The sequence below is a fragment of the Elephas maximus genome, chromosome 2 (genome assembly GCF_024166365.1).
Source record: "Elephas maximus indicus isolate mEleMax1 chromosome 2, mEleMax1 primary haplotype, whole genome shotgun sequence".
NCBI lineage: Eukaryota > Metazoa > Chordata > Mammalia > Proboscidea > Elephantidae > Elephas > Elephas maximus.
The window spans coordinates 136,316,205-136,332,752 of record NC_064820.1 but is presented as its reverse complement, the minus strand read 5'-3'; the positions used below and the strand labels follow the sequence as shown (position 1 = coordinate 136,332,752).

The following is a 16,548-nucleotide window of genomic DNA, read 5'->3' as shown; positions in this document are numbered from 1 at the left end:
AGACGGAATAGAACTGCTCCATAGGGTTTCCTAGGCCATAAATGTTTACAGGAACTGATCACCAAATCTTTTCTCCTGTGGGGCCACTGATGGATTTGAAATGAGACTTCTTCAGTTAGCAGCCAAGCATTTAACTATTGGACCACCAGGGCTCTCATGTCCCCAGCTTAGTGGGCAAATATTTACTGAGAACCTACTATGTACAAATACTGTGTTAGGTCCTTGATTTAGTGGGTGTTGGGAGCAGGGTGGACTCACAAGAAACATTTAAAACCTAGCATCTTGGGTCCTTGTAACAGAAGGTTTTGTAACACGGTATACACAAAATCTTTTATCATCAGTGGAGCAGTATATATACTACTGACAATGTGTCCATAGGAAGGGGAATCAAAAGGCAGAAATCTTTGCTTTGCCCTGGCAATGTTATGCTGAAAATAAAGCAAGGGAGTTCTTTCACATTTTTTTAAAAAATTGAAGTCTGAATTTAAATCTGAACCCTATGAACAAATAACTTAATGCCCTCTGCTTAGATGACTTATTAACTGAAAAAAAAAAGTCAAAGCTATAATATCTTTTTTGCCTGAAGACAGGTAGCTGGCTGGATTAGGTGTTATTTTGAGGTCCACTTCAGCTCCAAGAATTCTATTTCTATGATAAAACCACTCAAATACATGCAAAATATAACATACATTTATTGTCACTTTTCAAACAAATCCAGCTTTCTCTTTAACAGTTAAGTGACAATTTACTATTTTTTTTTGTTTGTTTGTTTTTGTTTTGGCAATTTAGGAATAGTTTCTATGGTTTCTGTGGCTTCTTGGTCACTTTGTCTGTTCATCAGCTTGACCACAAGGTCATCAGAGGCCAACACAGTCAGCTCTTTGGCTGTATGACCCTCAGGCATGCATTCTCAACAGGACAGTAAAAAGTATTTTGTTGTTTTTTGAGGGAGGAGGTAGGGGAAGAGAGGCTACATAATCTTGGATATTATATTGGTTTGTGGCTTATCGAAGAGTCATAGTACAGAGGTGGAGCCAAGATGGTGGAGTAGTCAGATGCTTCCAGTGGTCCCTCTTGCAACAAACATCCGAAAAAAACATGTGAATCAATTATATGTGTGACAAGCTAGGAGCCCTGAACATCAAAGGCAAAGTCAAGAAATTACACTGAGTGGAAGGAGAGGGAGAGACAGTTCAGAAGCACTGAGGAGTTGCCAGACCTGACTCAGCAGGAACTGGCACCCCTCAGCCCTGATTCCCTGGTGTGACCGTGGTGGGGCTGGTGGTAGTGTTTGCAAGGCAGTTATTTCAGCAAAATAGGGTGAGAAAGTAGCACAGGCCCAATGCCCTAGTGTGATCCTGCCAGGGCTGGGGGTAGTGTTCAGGACACGGTTTCCTTAGTCACAGAGAGCCAGAGGCACAGAGTCTACTCACTCCTCTAGAATCAGTGAAAACAAGCACTCTAGGCATAAGATAAGTGCTTGCATCTAATTTGCCATGAGGTTCTAATAGCTCCCGTTTTGTAAGAACTCTCTCCCATTTATCTGATCCCTCCTCCCTCTGCCCCAAACCCCAAGTCAGCTTAAGTGACAGTTGATTTTCCTGGGCCTGAGATATGTTCTGCTGCACACCCTGAGCCATTCTTCTGGCTTGGGAGAAGGAACAAATTAACAAATGAGGGAAAAATAATCTGCCAGCTCCCCTCAGCTGGGAACTTAGGGCAGGAGTGGCTCCTGTCCAGGCAAAAGTAGTCCATGGACTTTGAATGCCTTTCACCCCTGCATGGACTCATGTGGCCCCATTTCAGCAGCTAGGCCCTTGTTGTCACCTTGCAAGGGTATCTGTGCCTGAAGCCTAACTTTAACTGTTTCAGCTGTGCAGTGAAGAGGCAAGTTTTTTATATTTGACACCACTCTGCCTATTAAGCAGGGTCCTCACCTAACCACATCAGGGGTATGAGGACTGGTGGATCCACCCACACCACCCAGCCACCCAAGACAGGGGACCAAGGTTAAGTGGTCCCTCCCAGTCCTTACAGTTAAAAGCATTGGGTACCTATGGTATGGCTGCAGAGCCCACCCACCCATGTGGTCTAGAGAACAGGGACATGCCTTCCTCACAGACACTCAGGGGAAGGTTGTCAGCCACCTGCCTTACTGAGAGTGTGATCCCCTGCTGCAACAAGAAACCTGTGCATACCCCAAACACCACTGCCCCTCTAAGATGGTAGGTGAGAGCCTGAACTACACATTTGGTAACCAACTACCTAGACACCTGAGCTGAATCCATACAAGAAAAGTGAATGGACTCCTAGGCTCAGATACTTGGTAACAGCTCTAGCCATCTGGTGACAGGACATTAGAGCTTAAAAGTCTCCAATAATCAAACTAGCTCACTTGAGCAGCCTATTTGGGTATATCAAAACAAAACAAAGCAAGAAGCTAGGACACAGTAAGAAAACATAAAATAAATTAATACAATAAATTACAGATGGATTGGAGACAATAGTTGATATTAAGTCACATAAAGAAACAGGCCATAAAATCTTCATTAAGATCCCCAAAGAAAGAATCTTCCAGATGAAGATATATTCCTGGAATTACCAGAGGTAGAACACAAAAGATTAATACATAGAGCTCTTCAAGAGATCAGGAGGGAGATCAGGCAAAACACAGAACAAACCAAGGAGCACATAGATAAAGCAGCCAAGGAAATTAAGAAGGTAATTCAAAAGCATAATGAAAAATTTAATAAGCTGCAAGAATCCACAGAGACAGAAATCAGAAATTCAGAAGATTAACAATAAAATTTCAGAATTAGACAACTCGATAGAAAGTCAGAGGAGCAGGATAGAGGACATGCAAGGCAGAATTAGTGAGACAGAAGATAAAATTATTGGCACCAACATATTCAAAGAAAAATCAGATAAAAGAATTAAAAAAAAATGAAGAAAACCTAAGAATCATGTGGGACTATATCAAGAAAAACAACCTACATGTGATCAGAGTACCAAAACAGGGAGGGAGAACAGAAAATATGGAGAGAATTGTTGAAGATTTGTTGGCAGAAAAAATCCCTGGTATCTTGAAAGATGAGAAGATAACTATCCAAGATGCTCATAGAACCCCACACAAGGTAGATCCCAAAAGAAAGTCACCAAAATATATTATAATCAAAATGACCAAAACCAAAGATAAAGAGAGAATTTTAAGAGCAGCTAGAGATAAATGAAAAGTCACTTACAAAGGAGGTTCAATAAGAATAAATTTGGACGACTCAGCTGCAACCATGCAGGAAAGAAGGCAATGGGATGACATACACAAAGCCTTGAAGGAAAAAAACTGCCAGCCAAGAATCATATATCCAGCAAAACTGTCTCTCAAATATGAAGGTGAAATTAAGACATTTCCAGATAAACAGAAGTTTAGGGAATTTTCAAAAGCCAAATCAAAACTAAAAGAAATATTAAAGGGAGTCCTCTGGTTAGAAAATCAATATCATCAGATAGCAACCCAAGAGTAGAACACAGGACAGAGCAACCAGATATCAACCCAGATAAGGAAATCACAAAAACAAATCAAGATTAAAAAAAACCACTCAAAACAGGGAAACAACAATATCATTATGTAAACAATGACAATATTAAATCAATAAAGACAGTCTAAAAAATGGAGTCATAGATCTTTCATATGGAGAGAAAGTCAAGGCTATATAAAGAGATAAAAGTTTGGTTTAAACTTAGAAAAATAGGAGTAAACATAAAGGTAAGCACAAAGGAGACTAACAATCCTACACATCAAAATAAAATACAAGAAAAACATAAAGACTCAGCAAAAACAAAATCAACAACAATGAAAAAGAGGAAAACACAATTTATGAAGAATAACTACTGAGGAAAACACAATTTATGAAGAATAACTACTTAGCACAAAAAGTTAAGTGAAAAAAAGAAACTGTCAACAATGCACAGAAAAAGACATCTAAATGACAGCACTAAACTCATACCTATTACTAATTATGCTGAAGGTAAATGGACTAAATGCACCAATGATGAGACAGAGAGTGGCAGAAAGGATTAAAAAAACGATTCATCTCTATGCTGCCTGCAAGAGACACGCCTTAGACTTCAAGACGCAAAGGAACTAAAACTCAAAAGATAAAAAAATATATATATATCAAGCAAATAATATAAAAAAGAGCAGGAGTGGTGATACTGATTTCTAATAAAATAGAATTTAAAGTTAAATCCACCACAAAGTACAAGGAAGGATATTATATAATGATAAAAGTGACAATATACCATGAGGATATTACCATGTTAAAAATTTACACACCTAGCGACTGGACCTCAAGATACATAAAACAAACTGTAACAGCATTGAAAAGTGAGATAGACTGCTCCACAATAATAGTAGGAGACCTCAACACACCACTTTCAACAAAAGACAGAACATCCATAAAGAAGCTCAATAAAGACATGGAAGATCTAAATGCCACAGTCAACCCACTTGGCCTTATAGACATATAAAGAACACTCCACCCAACAACAAATAAGTATACTTTCTTTTCCAACGTACAGGGAACATTCTGTAGAATAGACCACATATTAAATCATAAAGCTAGCCTTAACAGAATCCAAAACATTGAAATATTACAAAGCATCTTCTCTGACCGTAAAGCCATAAAACTAGAAAACAGTAACCAGAAAAGCAGGGAAAAGAAACCAAACACTTGGAAACTGAAAAACACCTTCCTCAAAAATGACTGGATTAAAGAAGAAATTAAGGACGGAATAAAGATATTCATAGAATCAAATGAGAATGAAAACACTTCCTATCAAAATCTTTGGGACACAGATAAAGCAGTGCTCAGAGGTCAATTTATAGTAATAAATGCAGAAATCCAAAAAGAAGAAAGGGCCAAAATCAAAGAATTATCCCCACAACTTGAACAAATAGAAAAAGACACAAGAAGAAAGCAAATAACAAAAATTAGAGCACAACTAAATGAAACAGAGAAGAAAAACAATTGAAAGAGTTAGCAAGACCCAAAAGCTGATTCTTTGAGAAGATTAACAAAATCGATAAACCATTGGTCCAACTGACAGTAGAAAAACAGAAGATAAAACAAATAACCCAAATAAGGTATGAGATGGGTGATATAACAACTGATCCAACTGAAATTAAAAGACTTATATCAGATTACTATGAAAAATTGTACTCTAACAAATTCGAAAACCTAGAAGAAATGGCCAAATTTCTAGAAACACATTACCTACCTACCTAAACTAACACAGAGGTAGAACAACTAAATACACCCATAACAAAAGAAGATATTGAAAACATAATTTAAAAACTACCACCAAAACAAAAGCTCTGGCCCTGACGTCTGCACTGGAGAACACTACCAAACTTTCAGAGAAGAGTTAACACCACTACTACTAAAGGTATTTCAGTGTATAGAATAGGATACAATACTCCCAAACTCATTCTATGAAAGCCACCATGTCCCTGATACCAAAACCAGGTAAAGACACCACAAAAAAGAAAATTATAGACCTATATCCCTCATGAACTTAGATGCAAAAATCCTCAAAAAAAATTCTAGCCAATAGAATTCAACAACGTATCAAAAAAATAATTCACTGTGACCAAGTGGGATTCATATCAGGTATGCAGGGATAGCTCAACATTAGAAAAACAATCAATGTAATCCATCATAGAAATGAAACAAAAGACAAGCACAACATGACATTGTGAATTGGTGCAGAAAAGGCATTTGACAAAGTCCAACATGCATTCATGGTAAAAACTCTCAGCAAAATAAGAGTAGAAGGAAAATTCCTCAACATAATAAAGGGCATTTATACAAAGCCAACAACATGCAACACACAAGCTATGCCACCAGTATTCCGATACCAGTAGGGTCACCCACAGAGGACAGGTTTCAGCTGAGCTTCCAGACTAAGACAGAGTAGGAAGAAGGATCCACAAGTCTACTTCTGAAAAGCATTAGCCAGTGAAAACCTTATGAACAGTAGGGGAACACTGGTACAGTGCTGGAAGATGAGCCCCCAGGTTGGAAGGCACTCAAAAGATGACTGGAGAAGAGCTGCCTCCTCAAAGTAGAGTTGACCTTAATGACTTGGGTGGAGTAAAGCTTTCAGGACCTTCACTTGCTGATGTGGCACAACTCAAAATGAGAAGAAAACAGCTGCAAACTTCCATTAATAATTGGAACCTGGAATGTACAAAGTATGAATCTAGGAAAATTGGAAATCATCAAAAATTAAATGGAACACATAAACATCGATATCCTAGGCATTACTGAGCTAAAATAGAATAGACATATAGTCTACTATGCTGGGAATGACAGCATGAGGAGGAAAGGTGTTGCATGCATCGTCAAAAAGGACAATTCAAGATCTATCCTGAAGTACAATGCTGTCAGTGATAGGATAATATCCATACTCCTACAAGGAAGACCAGTTAATATGACTATTATTCAAATTTACACACCAACCACTAGGGCCAAAGATGAAGAAATAGAAGATTTTTATCAGCTGCTGCAGTCTGAAATCAATCGAACATGTAATCAAGATGCATTGATAATTACTGGTGACTGGAATGCAAAAGTTGGAAACAAAGAAGAAGGATCAGTAGTTGGAAAATATGGCCTTGGTCATAGAAACAATGCAGGAGATTGAATGATAGAATTTTGCAAGACCAGCATCTTCTTCATTGCAAATACCTTTTTTCACCAACATAAACAGCAACTATAAACATGGACCTCACCAGATGAAACACACAGAAATCAAATTGACTACTTCTGTGGAAAGAGATAATGGAAAAGCTCAATATCATCAGTGAGAACAAGGCTAGGGGCTGACTGTGGAACAGACCATCAATTGCTCATATGCAAGTTCAAACTGAAACTGAAAAAATCAGAGCAAGTCCACGACAGCCAAAATACAACCTTGAGTATATCCCACCTGAATTTAGGGACCACCTGAAGAATAGATTTGATGCATTGAACACTAGTGACTGAAGACCAGATGAGTTGTGGAATGACATCAAGGACATCACCCATGAAGAAAGCAAGAGGTCATTGAAGAGACAGAAATGAAAGAAAAGACCAAGATGGATGTCAGAGGAGACTCTGAAACTTGCTCTCGAACTTCGAGCGGCTAAAGCAAAAGAAAGAATTGATGAAGTAAAAGAACTGAACAGAAAATTTCAAAGGGCAGCTCGAGAAAACAAAGTAAAGTATTTTAATGACATATGCAAAGAGCTGTAGAAAGAAAACCAAAAGGGAAGAACATGCTCGGCGTTTCTCAAGCTGAAAGAACTGAAGAAAAAATTCAAGTCTCGGGTTGCAGTAGTGAAGGTTTCTATGGGGAAAATATTAAATGATGCAGGAAGCATCAAAAGAAGATGGAAGGAATACACAGAGTCATTATACCAAAAAGAATTAGTTGATGATCAACCATTTCAAGAGGTGGTAGATGATCAGGAACTGATGGTATAGAAGGAAGAAGTCCAAGCTGCTCTGAAGGCATTGGCGAAGAACAAGGCTCCAGGAATTGATGGAATATCAACTGAGGTGTTTCAACGAACAGATGCAGCACTGGAGGTGCTCGCTCGTCTATGCCAAGAAATATGGAAGACTGCTTCCTGGCCAACTGACTGGAAGAGATCCATATTTATGCCTATTCCCAAGACAGGTGATCCAACCGAATGTGGAAATTATATAACAATATCATTAATATCACACAGAAGCAAAATTTTGCTGAAGATCATTCAAAATGGCTGCAGCAGTATATTGACAGGGAACTGCCAGAAATTCAGTCTGGTTTCAGAAGAGGACGTGGAACCAGGGATATCATTGCTGATGTCAAATGGATCCTGGCTGAAAGCAGAGAATACCAGAAGGATGTTTACCTGTGTTTTATCGACTATGCAAAGGCATTCGACTCTGTGGATCATGACAAATTATGGATAACATTGCGAAGAGTGGAAATTCCAGAACACTTAATTGTGTTCATGAGGAACCTTTACATAGATCAAGAGGCAGCTGTTCAGACAGAACAAGGGTATACTGCATGGTTCAAAGTCAGGAACGGTGTGCATCAGGGTTGTATTCTTTCACTATACCTATTCAATCTGTATGCTGATCAAATAATACGAGAAGCTGGACTATATGGAGAAGAACAGGGCATCCGGATTGGAAGAAGGCTCATTAACAACCTGTGTTATGCAGATGACACAACCTTGCTTGCTGAAAGTGAAGAGGACGTGAAGCACTTACTAATGAAGATCAAAGACCGCAGCCTTCAGTATGGATTGCACCTCAACATAAAACAAAAATCCTCACAAATGGAGCAATGAGCAACATCAAGATAAACAAGAAAAGATTGAAGTTGTCAAGGATTTCATTTTACTTTGATCCACAATCAACAGCCATGGAAGAAACAGTCAAGAAATCAAAAGATGCATTGCATTGGGTAAATCTGCTGCATAGGACCTCTTTAAAGTGTTGAGGAGCAAAGATGTCACCTTGAAGACTAAGTTGCACCTGATCTACACCACGGTATTTTCAATCGCATCATATGCATGTGAAAGCTGGACAATGAATAAGGAAGACCAAAGAAGAATTGATGCCTTTGATTTGTGGTGTTGGCGAAGAATATTGAATATTACCACGGACTGCTAAAGAACAAACAAATCTATCTTAGAAGTACAACCAGAATGTTCCTTAGAAGCATGAATGGCGAGACTGCATCTTACATACTTGGACCTGTTGTCAGGAGGGATCAGTCCCTGGAAAAGGACATCATGCTTAGCAAAGTACAGGGTCAGCAGGAAAGAGGAAGTCCCTGAACCAGGTGGATTGACATAGTGGATGCAACAATGAGCGCAAGCATAACAAGGATTGTAAGGATGGCGCAGGACCAGGCAGTGTTTCGTTCTGTTGTGCATAGAGTAGCTACGAGTCGGAACCGACTTGACGGCAGCTAACAACAACAACAACATACAAAGGCAACAGCCAACATCATCCTAAATGGAGAGAGTCTGAAAGCATTCCCCTTAAGAATGGGAACCAGACAAGGATGTCCTTTGTCACCACTATTATTCAACATTGTGCTGGAGGTCTTAGCCAGAGCAATTAGGCTAGATAAAGAAATAAAGGGCATCTAAATTGGCAAAGAAGAAGTAGAAGTATCTCTACTTGCAGATGATCTTATACATAGAACATCCTAAAGAATCCTCAAGAAATCTACTGAAACTAATAGTAGAGTTTAGCAGAGTATCAGGATAGAAGATAAACGTACATAAACCAGTTGGATTCCTCTATACCAACAAAGAGGAAATCAACAAATAAACACCATTTAAAATAGCCCCCAAGAAGATAAAATACTTAGTAATCAATATAACCAGAGGTGTAAAGACCTACAGAAAGAAAACTACAAGACACTGCTGGAAGAAACCAAAAAAAAAAAAAAAAGGAGACCTACATAAGTGGAAAAACATATCTTGCTCATGGATAGGAAGACTCAACATTGTAAAAATGTCTACTCTACCCAAAGTGTTCCATAGACACAATGCAATACCAATGACAGTTTTTAATAAGATGGAGAAACAAATCACTACCTTCACATGGAAAGGAAAGAGGCCCCAGATAAGTAAAGCGTTACCAAAAAAGAATAACAAGGTGGGAGGCCTCACACTACCTGATTTTAGAACATATTATACTGCCACAGTAGTCAAAACATCCTAGTACTGGTACAACAACAGATACACAGACCAATGGAACAGAGCTGAGAATCTAGACATAAATCCATCCACTCATGAGCAGCTGATATTTGACAAAGGCCCAAAGACAGTCTCTTTGACAAATGCTGCTGGCATAAGTGGACATCCATCTGCAAAAAAATGAAACAAGAGCCATACTTCACACCATGCACAAAAAAAAGAACTCAAAATGGATCAAAGACCTAAATATAAAATCTAAAATGATAAAGGTCATGGAAGAAAAAATAGGGACAACACTGGGAGCCCTAATACATGGCATAAACAGCATACGAAACATTACTAACAATGCACAAACACCAGAGGAGAAACTAGATAACTGGGAGCTCCTAAAAATCAAACACCTATGCTTATCCAAGACTTCACCAAAAGAATAAAAAGATTACCTACAGACTAGGAAAAATTTTTAACTATGACATTTCCGATCAGGGTCTCATCTCTAAAATCTACATGATACTGCAAAAACTCAACAACAAAAAGACAAATAACCAAATTAAAAAATGGGCAAGGGATATGAACAGACACTTCACCAAAGAAGACATGCAGGCGGCTAATAGGTACATGAGGACATGGTCACGATCATTCGCCATTAGAGAATTGCAAATCAAAACTACAATGAGATACCATCTCACCCCAACAAGGCTGGCATTAATCCAAAAAACACAAAATAATAAATGTTGGAGAAGTTGTGGAGAGACTGGAACACTTATACACTGCTAGTGGGAATGTAAAATGGTACAACCACTTTGGAAATCCATTTGGCACTTCCTTAAAAAGCTGGAAATAGAACTACCATACGATCTAACAATTCCACTCCTTGGAATATATCCTAGAGAAATAATAGCCTTCACAAGAACAGATATATGCACACGCGTGTTCACTGCAGCACAATTTATAAAAGCAAAAAGATGGAAGCAACCAAGGTGTCCATCAATGGATGAATGGATAAATAAATTTTGGTATATTCACATAATGGAATACTATGCAATGATTAAGAACAATGATGAATCTATGAAACATCTCATAACACAGAGGAATCTGGAAGGCATTATGCTGAGTGAAATTAGTTGCAAAAGGACAAATATTGTATGAGACCACTATTATAAGAACTCAAGAAAAAGTTTAAACACAGAAGAAAAAATTCTTTGGTGGTTACGAGGGTGGGACGGAAGGCGAGGGGTATTCACTAATTATATAGTAGACAAGAACTATTTTAGGTGAAGGCGAAGACAACACACAATACAGGAGAAATCTGCACAACTAGACTAAACCAAAAGCAAAGAAGTTTCCCGAATACAACCAAATGCTTCAAAGGCCAGAGTAGCTGGGACAGGTGTTTGGGGACTGCAGTTTCAGGGGCTTTCTAGGTCAGTCGGCATAACAAAATGTATTAAGAAAATGTTCTGTATCCCACTTTCGTGAGGGTCGTATGGGGTCTTAAACACTAGCAAGCGCCCATCCGAAATGCATCAGTTGGTCTCAACCCACCTGGACCAAAGGAGAATGAAGAACTCCAATGTCATCTGATAAAGATGAGCCCAAGAGACAGAAAGGGCCACATAAGCCAGAGACTACATCAGCCTGAGACTGAAAGAACCAGATGGTGCCTGGCTACCACCAATGACTGCCCTGACTGGGAACACAACAGAGAATCCCTGATGGAGCTGGAGAACAGTGGGATGCAGATCTCAAATTCTTGTAAAAGGATCAGACTTAATGGTCTGACTGAGACTAGATGGACCCTGGAGGTCATGGCCCCTGGGCCCTTTGTTAGTCCAAGACTAGAACCATTTCCAAAGCCAACTCTTCAGACAGGGATTGGGCTGGACCATAAAATAGAAAATGATACTGGTGAAGAATGAGCTTCTTGGCTCAAACAGACACATGAGATTATCTGGTCATCTCCTGTTTGGAGGCGAGATAAGGCAGAGGGGGACAGGAGCTGGTTGAATGGACACCGAGAACACAGGGTGGAGAGGAGGAATGCGCTATCTCACTAGGGTGAGAACAGCTAGGAATACATAGCAAGGTGTGTATAACTTTTTGTGTGAGGCTGACTTCATTTGTAAACTTTCACTTACAGCACAATTTTAAAAAAGTCATAAACAGATATGTATATCTGTGGTATTAAAATTTCATGGAGGGGAAGGAGGATGATTAGAAAAAAAATCTAAAAATGTTTCTGGGAAGGGTGGGTGATAAAAAAAAAAAGGTTGAGAAACATTGCTTTAGGGGAAGGAGTCTTGGAGAATTAAGATCTATTGGGTGGGACTGTGACTGAATATATACAATAGTTTATTTTTTAAGCTTTTAAAGTATGCATTTAAATGGTGTCCTCCATTCCCTCCACCCCCTCCCACTTTCTTTCTAATTTACCACAGGATACTTTTTCCAATGTTTTAAACTTAGACATTTTGAAATTCAATGCAGTATATAAAACCCAATTCACGGAACGAGTGTTCCTGTGACAAAAGTCATATCTTGAAAAACAACTCTATCTTCTGAGGTCAGACTGTTGTGTATGGCTATCTGGCAGCAAGGTCTTGCAGTAGGCAGTGGAAGGAGAGTGTCTGGGCACCAGAAGACATACATTTTAATCCCAGATTTGAATTAACCTTGCAATCAGGGACAAGTTGCTTAATGCCCCTGAGCCCCAGTTTCCTCACCTGTCAAACAAGGATACTAATACATAACTTGTCGGGTTGTTAAAGGATTGGAGATAACAGGATGTCAAGTAACTGGCACTCTCTGTTTCTGAGTTAGGCTGCAAGGATGAAGTAAATAATAACTGGGTACTTCTTTTGCCAAACTTCACAAATATCTTGCTTGGGTCTTGCTGCAGCCTTAGAAAGAAAGAGAGAAAAGGAGGGAGGGAGGGAGGGAGGAAGGAACGAAGGAAGAAAAAGAAAATTCCTTGTAAACAGAATGCAGCCAGCTGCTGAGTTTACATAAACTCAAAAGGATTATCAGGAGCTTGTAGAATAAATTTTGGGCTTTGCATCAACAAGAAGACATCAGATCTACCAGAGATATCAATTAGGAGCAGCATCTCTCTTGCCCTATAAAATCACCATGATTTATTCCTTTAATGAAAAAGTTAGGGACTTGCACAGACACAACAGCTGTGGTTTTATGAAAGAAAAATAGTCCAGAATTCTTTGTGGCTGGGCTCCTGCCAGAAGGGGTCAGATGTGGATTTTTGATGGGGGCTGGCATCATCTGAGTGACACAAACATGACTGGACATCAAATAGCTTGAAGTAATATGAAATCGTTTTAGGTGAGAAAAGCTCAAGCAACGGCAAACCAAACCAGCTCGGTTTAAGAAAGGGCTTCAGTGCCCTTGATCTAAGGCTGAGTTGAATGTCTGAAGGAGAAACAGAAACACAAATGCAGTTATCTTGAAGCTCGCGCTGGATGCGGGTCGCCCACTCAACAGATGTGAGCAGTTTAACTGTTGCCATGAATCAACGGCTTTTTCCCTCCGATGTTATAAATAAAAAAGATGTTATAAATAGGGAGGGGTAAATATTTTGGATTCATCCGCCTCCAAGTATACTTCAGATGTTTGGGATTCAACCGAGCACAATACGTCGTGCTCAGCGCATTTTCCCTTCATATTTTAGAACCGTGTGTGATTTATGGAAAATGGAATCCATATGTTTCTGGTTCATTTACATTTAAATTATCAAAAGGCTGTGTTGTAAGAGCTATTTAATGTCGCTGCTTCTTCTTCTTTTTTTTTTTTTTAGTATAAGCCTTTTAAGAACTTGACTCCCTTTAAAAGAAAAAAAAAACCTAGCAGGAAGGACTGTTTTGCCAAGATGAAATGCATTTGAATACCAGGAAGTTAATTTAGGCTGAAACTACAAACCCATGAATTTCAAATGGTTCCAGAATTTGGGGGAAAACCAAAGCTCCTCCCTAGCCGGTTTCAGAGGCAGCTCAGATGAATGCAGAAAAGCAGCTGGCAACTAGGGAGCGCACCAGAGAGAGAGGCTGTGAGCACCCGGTTACCCAGCAGCGAACGCCATGTGCTGACTCCTGGAGGATCTGTTATTCTCTGGCCTCCAGAGAGTTGTCGTTCCGGGTCTGGTAAAGAACTCTTTGCCCTGTTTTAGCGTGGCGATGTGTGCTTTAGAGGTGTTTTCCCGGGGTTCTCCTTCTGTCCTATGCCAGCATTTCCTGTCTGTTCTACCATCTGGCCCAAACAACCAGCCACTGAACTGAGTAGTGTGTTTTTGGAATTGTGTTTGTTTATTGGGCAATTTCTTTAGAGAAATAGCTCATTTAGATCACAATAGGACTGATAAGGTGTGCAATTTGTGTAAAGTGCGAAATAAAAACATCCACATGTTAACTAGGAATGCATAGGTTAGTAATAAGTTTAAAATAAGTAATGTAAAATTAAGTTTTATTGCCCTCATCTCAATGTTTTAGTCAGGGACATCATGGCAGTTCTTAAGCCATTTGAGGCATAGATTATTAATTTCTATATGGTGTCTTGTGCAAGTTTTCAGAAGGGTCCAATTAGAAATATTTTATATGAATAGTGTAGTCAAGATATCTTTCGGTCTCTGTAGAGGATATATCGATTCATCTTTAGAGCATAATAGAATGATAGGATGTGGAAGCTCATCATCCAGTGATCTTCAGACTGTGTGGTCTGAGGTCTCTTCACAGAATTAACAGCCCTGTGAATTACCTACATATCCCATTCCAATCTTCTGCGGTTGAGGGGCAGGGCTTTGAAATCTTAGACTTTTTCTCCCCTTCAGAAATAAAAGCATTCAGTAAAATATTCCTTAATCCTACCACCCAGAGATAATAACCATAGCCACTGTTAACATTTGGATGTACGTCCTTTGAGTAAACACAGTTACACACACACTCACACACACACCACACAGTTTAACGAAATCATAACTGTTTATTCTGTTTTGTAAATTCTCTTTTTTATTTAGCATATTGTGGACCTTTCCCCATGTCCATAAACTTTGTTTTATGTTGTAAGTTTTAATGCCTGTAGAGTATTTCATTGTGGAGTTGTACCACAATTAGCTTAATATTATTTTTAAAAATGAAGAGTAAAAAAATGTTATTTCAGATACATGCTTAAATGTTGACCTTAGTTTAAATATACATATATTCTATATTTTAGGGAATATTACAGTTCCTTTCATTTTAGACCAAAGCATGGACCACTCTTTGAGAGCCATGGAGAGTATCTGTCTCCTGGTTTTAGTGGAGGCCAAGCTCTCCTACATAGATAATCCTTTTGAAAGGCCCTGGAAAAGAAGATCACTAAACAATGAGTAAATGGTGTTTCTTCCTCTTCCTTAAAAAAATAAAATATTTCTACTGCTTTCCCATACCAAGAAAACTCTCATGACTTAAATTTGTCTGCATCTCCGTGTTTGATGCTTAGTCCATGGGTAAAGTTCCTGGAGTCTTGAATTTAAAAGAAAGCTGAAGTCCCAACCTATTTTGATGTTTGTGAGTTCCTTCACCCCTTGTTTTGGATTTCTCTAATCAGTTGCTAGAGAACACAGCCCTGTCCCTTTTGTTGACAGGTTGCCAGGATACATCCAGGCCACAAAGGCTGGGGTTCCTGCTACCCAGTTTACCCAGGCAGCCTCACATCCTCACACAGGCTCTGGCAGGAGGGGATGTGAATCTTGGAGCTCGTGGCAATTCTGTTCCTGATACCAACAGCCCCTTCCCTGAACACTCAAAGGGGCTTTGCGTGTTGTGACAAAAGCCAGAATGAAAAAGTAAGGAACAAATGTTAAAAGGTGAGGCTCTCAGGTGTGTTATTCCTCTGTTGTCTGGTGACCAGCTCCTCATCTCAAACCTTACCTTTCAAGTAATAATGCCTGCTGTTTTTAGATGCTCTTTATCTCTTTCACTTATATCCAGTAGACGGTATTTTTTTTTTGATCTAGAAAAGGAATTTAAAGAAAAATAATTAGTCCTAAAGTAAAAAATCTCAAGTACTACTAAACAAAATAAGAAACATTTTACTTGATTGAATGATTCTGGCGATGATGTGAACTATGGATCACATAAATGTTGTAAAGGATAAAGAATCAAGTTCCATTTGAAGAAAGAAATATTTAAACCATTTTCTTCAAAGAAAGGTAGATAAAGTGTTTTTGATGTTAACCCAGGATTATATGTTTATTAGGAGCCCTGGTGGGTCATTGGTTTAGTGCTCAGCTGTTAACCTAAACATTGGTGGTTTGAACCCACCAGGCACTCCATGGGAGAAAGATGTGACAGCCTTGGAAACCCTATAGGACAGCTCTACTCTGTCCTATAGGGTCCCTATGAGTGAGATTAGACTCAGTGGTAAAGGGTTTATGTTTAGCCAGATTATCCATGAAAGAAAAGGGGTGATAAAGGCTGTAGTTAATTGGGCTGCAATTTTTTTTTTTTATTAATTCAGACAAAATTTACATAGTGTGAAATATAACACGATTTAAGTTCTTAAATTCAAGTTCTTAATCAATGAGTTTGATAAATTTATACACCCTTGTAACTATCACCTCAATCAAGACACAGAACATTTCCATCACCCCAAAAAGTTTCCCCATATCCCTTCTAGTCAACATTCCCTTCATAACCAACTACTATTCTTATTTCTATCACCAAAGAATAACTTGGCCATCCATGAAATTCATGTATATATATATATATACCCTCCAAAAAAACCAAACCTGTTGCCATCAAGTCAATTCC

The 16,548-nt window shown here is 38.9% G+C and overlaps 1 protein-coding gene across 10 annotated transcripts in view; it reads left to right on the top strand.

Annotated features, from left to right (window-relative positions):
* Positions 1 to 13,752: 13,752 nt before the first annotated feature.
* The window catches only part of LOC126069927 (zinc finger protein 474-like), a 106,342-nt gene continuing 103,546 nt past the window's right edge, over positions 13,753 to 16,548 (top strand). For 7 of the 10 annotated variants that reach the window (XM_049873586.1, XM_049873588.1, XM_049873579.1 and 4 more), the window contains exons 1-2: positions 13,753 to 13,902; positions 15,381 to 15,602. The gene's annotated coding sequence lies outside the window, so the exon portion shown is untranslated. The remainder of the gene's footprint in view (positions 13,903 to 15,380; positions 15,603 to 16,548) is intronic. The other 3 variants (XM_049873582.1, XM_049873584.1, XM_049873583.1) reach the window with 3 other exon arrangements.